Raw genomic sequence first — 5026 nt, forward strand, 5'->3', positions numbered from 1 at the left:
TGATGCCAAAATCAGACTAACCATCTAAAAAGAAAAAGCACAGACCAACATTAATGAACACAAAAGCAAAATCCCTTAATATTAGTAAACAGCATTCAAAACCTATTAGGGAGATAATACATCATTATCAAGTAGGCTTTATCCCAGAGATGCATGTATAGTTAAACAAACACAAATTAATAAATATAAATCATCACCTTAATAGAATTAAGAACAAGAATTATATGATCATCTCAATAGTAGCAGAAAAGGCCTTTGATAAAATACAGCATACATTTATTTGAAAAACACCAGAGAAACTAGGGATTCAAAAAACTTAACATTATAAAAAGTTTATAGGACAAACCCATAGCCAACATCATACATAAGGGAGAAAAACTGAAAGTATTTCTTCTAAAATCAAGAACAAGATGAGGCGCGCCCCGGGCCCGCGGCGCCCGCGCGGCTGCAAGCCTCGGGTGGCCGCGCGCTGGCTCCAGGAAGCTGGAGAGGGCGCGGCGGCCGGGAAGCCGCGGCGCGGGCCGGGCGGCTAGAGGGCGCCAGAGGAGCCGCTGGCCCGCGCCCTCCGCTCTGCCGACTCTGCGCAGGGCCGGCAGCGACCGCGCCCCGGGGCGCCTCCTTCGCTGACGCCGGACACCTGGACCTTCGTGAGCGAGATGCCCAACCCCCAGAACAGCAAAGGCGGCCGCAAAAACAAGCGTGCCAACAGCAGCAGGGACGAGCAAGAAAATGGAGCCGGGGCCCTGGCTGCAGCGGGAGCTGCGGGCGCGGCGGCCGGGGGGCCCTGGCGGCGGTGGCTGGCTGCGGGGCGGCGGCCGCGGGCGCTGCGGGCACCGGGGGCGCGGCAGGCAACGGAGGTGCGGGGACCAGAGCCGGGAACGCCGCGGCCACCACTGGGACTGCGGCGGTGGGAGACGCCAAGAAGGAAGCCCCATGTGCCACGCCCTTGCTCTGCAGCTTCCGGAGACCAGTGGACCTGGAGAAGGATGACTATCAGAAGGTGGTGTGCAACAATGAGCACTGCCCTTACCTGGATGCACCTGGAGTGCTTCTATGAGTCGGAGAGCAGCATCCTGGCACAATCCAACTGCATTGGCCGGGCTCGCAGCTGGAATGAGAAGCAGTGCCGTCAGAACATGTGGACCAAGAAGGGCTATGACCTGGCCTTCCGATTCTGCTCCTGTTGCTGTGGTCAGGGCCACTTAAAGAAGGACACAGACTGGTACCAGGTGAAGCGGATGCAGGACGAGAAAAAGAAGAAGTCTGGGTCAGAGAAGAACACAGGGAGGCCCCCAGGGGAGGCTGGGAGGAGGCAAAAAAATGCAGGCCCCCAAACAAGTCTCAGAAAGGCCTGAACCATGATCTCCCCCAACGACATTCCATGGACCAGCAGAACTCCCAGGAAAAGGTCGTCAGTGCCACAACCTATGGTGCCCGTTCCCCTTGTGGCTCCCCTGGCCAGTCCCCACCTACTGGCTACTCTATCCTTTCCCCTGCCCACTTCAGTGGTCCCCGCTCCTCCAGATACCTTGGGGAATTCTTAAAGAATGCCATCCATCTTGAGCCTTACAAAAAGGCCATGGCTGGGGGCCATGTGTTCAGAAATGCCCACTTCGATTATGCTCCAACTGGGTTATCTGTTCACAGAGGGGGACACTTTGATACCCCTGTACAGTTCTACGGCGACTGGACCTCTCTGAGCTCCTCACTCACATCCCCAGGCATAAGCTGAACACTTTTCATGTAAGGATGGAAGATGATGCTCAAGTGGGCCAGGGCGAGGATCTACGGAAGTTCATTCTTGCAGCCCTCAGTGCCAGCCACAGAAATGTTGTAAACTGTGCTCTGTGCCACCGGGCACTCCCTGTCTTCGAACAGTTCCCTTTGGTGGATGGAACTCTGTTCTTAAGCCCCTTAAGACATGATGAGATCGAATATGATGTTCCTTGCCACCTTCAAGGTATAGGTGTTGATTCACCTTGCCTGCTTACTGTTTGTTAAAACTCAAAAAATCTAACAAGGTGGAATTGCTCTGTTTTGACTTATTTTTTTTGACTTAATTTTAATTGATGTTGTATTTTTGTTCTAGTCAGGTGCTAGGTAACATGTGAATGTTTCAGCTTCGCCCAGTGAGGTGATGGTGATTTTTGTATTCTGATGTCACTGTACCAAGTATAGTTGGCCTGGTGGGTAATTTTATGTTCTTTTTCTGCTTTAATTTGAAGAGAGGATTACTGGTGTATAGTTTTTCATAATTAGGAGGGAATTTAGGAAAGGAATTGTATAATTCTCACTGGCTATGAAATAGTTTCTTTTGAATCTTGTGTTAATGTGTCCAGAAAGCTGTACATTTTCTTTGATCATACTGGGGGGCGGGGGGGGGGCGGACACGGAATAAGGATGGGCCAATATGTTTTCAGACCAGTTAAATTAATTTTGAAATTGTGAAAGATGAGACTGTCTTGATAGCATCAAAAGGAAAGTGCAGAAACCTCAGACATTATTTTGGTGATGGTGGGAACAGTGGGAAAGTTTATGTGGATGATATCCAAGAACTTGGGCAAATTTGAAGCATAAATTGAATGACATGGGGTGGATAGTGCAAGTGTGAAATCTCTTTAATTTTTATAAAATGATTGAATCTCCATAAAGATGAGATGCATGACATAAAAAAAAAGAACAAGATGAGGATTTGCACTCTCACCACTTCCATTCAATATAGGTCTTAATTCTCTATCCAGGTCTTAATCAGACATGAGAAAGAAATTAGGGGCATACAAATTGGAAAAGAAGTCAACTATCACTGTCTGCTAATGACATGATACTATATCTGGAACTTCCTCCCATAATTCCACCAGAAAACTCCCGGAGCTAATAAATGGATTTAGCAAAGTAGATGGATACAAGGTCAATACTCAACAATCCATAGCTTTTCTCAGAAAGAAATCAGGAAAGCCACCCCACTTCAGGTAGCTTCAAAAAATTCTTGGGAATTAATCTAACCAAAGGTTGAAAGACTGCTATTATGAAAACTAGAATACTGAAGAAAGACATTGAAGAGAAACTTAAAAGATCAAAGACTTCTCATGTTCTTGATGGGCAGAATTAATACAGTCAAATGGTCCTATAATCAAAAATGATATACACATGCAATTTCCATCAAATACTAATGCCATTTTCCATAGAACTAAAAAAATTCTTAAAACTTATTTGAAGGAATAAGAGTCTCACTGTAGTCAAAACAATCTGAGCATGGAAACTCATACAAAAGGCATCTCAATACCCAATCTCAAATTAAAACTAGAGAGCTATGTTAGCAAAACCAGCATGGTATTGGAATCAAAGAAGACCCAACGATAAATGGGATGGAAGGTTCAGACAAACTCTATACTTCCAGCCTTTTGATACTTGACAAAAGTGTCAATTATAAATATCAGAGAAAAGTTTTTGAATAAATTGTGCTGGGACAACTGCATATCCTTACATAGATGAATAAACTTAGATCCCTGTATTTTAACCTGCACAAAGTCAAAATCAAAATAGATCAAAAACTTAAGAGATTTCACTGGAAACCTTGCAACTGCTAGATGAAAATATAGAGTCAACATTCCCATCACATAGGTACAGGCACCAGCTTCCTAACCGAACACTTAAGCTCATGAAATAAAAAATCAACAAGTGGGAATCCACCAAATCACAAAGTTTCTGCATGACAGATAAAATAATTACAGATGAGAACAGAGTAAATACAGGGTGGGAGAAAAGCTTTTCCAGCTACTCCTCCAACAGGGAAATAATGTCCAGAATTTATCAAGAACTCAAAGTATTTAACCCTAACTAAACAAATAACCCAATCCATCAATTAAGGGAACTCAACAAACACTTTTCAAAATAAGAAATATGGATGGGTAACAAAAATATTTTTAAAATGTCCAATGTCTCTAGAAATAAGGGAAATGCAAATTAAAATGTTACTGAGATCTCATCTCACTCCAGTGAGAATGACAATTAAGTGTTTTTGGGGATATGGAAAAATGTTACATGCTTCCAGTTTGGGGCAAATCGAGGAAGGACACAAACATTGGTCTCAGCCATCCCACTACAGAGAATTTATCCAAGAAAATGAACATCAGCATACTGTACTCTTACAGCCATGTGAATAATTATAGCAGTGCAATTCACAATATTCCAATTATGAAATCACCCCAGATGGCTGTCAATAGATGAATGGATTAAGAAAATATGATTTATATACACAATTGTGTTTTAAACTGCCATAAATACAAAGGAATTAAAAATAATATAAATGCAATGCTGATTCAGCTGAGTGGGTGTGTATTTGCCAAAATTGTACAAGACAATGAGTTCTAATAAAATAAAAGGAGCTAGGGATGTGGCTCACTGATGAAGCACATCTGAATTCTATAACATCCCATAGCCAAAATAAAAAGAAATTAAGAAACAATCTACAAAAGCATAATTATGGTATTTTCCAAGAACATACACAGGAGAGGTCACCATTGAGTACAGGGAGAGTCAAGGAAGTTGTTAAAAATAAAAGTTGTTGTAAAAGACCAAGTGATTGAAATTTCATTAAATAGAACATGCACAACTAAATGGAACTGGAGGACAACTTCAGAAAACTTGTGAACTATGTCAGGGTCTCTTGCATGTGTGTAAGATGATATGTAAGGTAGGGAAGACCAAAAATATTTAAATAAAACAATACTTGATTCCCAAGTATCTTTTTTTTTTTGAGGCTATTGTAAATAAGGTAATTTTCCTCATTTCCCTTTCAGAGGGTTTGTCCCCGTTATACAGAAATGCCTTTGATTTATGGGTGTTGATTTTATAACCTGGTAATTTGCTGACTTCATTGACTAATTCTAAATGTTTTCTGATGGAGCTTTTTGGGTCTTTTAGGTATAGAATCATATGGTTGGCAAATAGTGCTAATTTAAGTTATTCTTTTGATATATTTTATCTCTTTAATTTCTTTCATCTGTCTAATTGCTCTGGCCAGTGT

At 42.4% G+C, this 5026-nt stretch overlaps 1 pseudogene; it reads left to right on the forward strand.

The window, feature by feature from the left end:
• The first annotated feature begins 656 nt into the window (after positions 1-656).
• On the forward strand, positions 657-2001 carry LOC143382339 (headcase protein homolog pseudogene; annotated as a pseudogene).
• Positions 2002-5026: the final 3025 nt, after the last annotated feature.

Source organism: Callospermophilus lateralis, chromosome 16 (assembly GCF_048772815.1).
Source record: "Callospermophilus lateralis isolate mCalLat2 chromosome 16, mCalLat2.hap1, whole genome shotgun sequence".
Lineage (NCBI taxonomy): Eukaryota > Metazoa > Chordata > Mammalia > Rodentia > Sciuridae > Callospermophilus > Callospermophilus lateralis.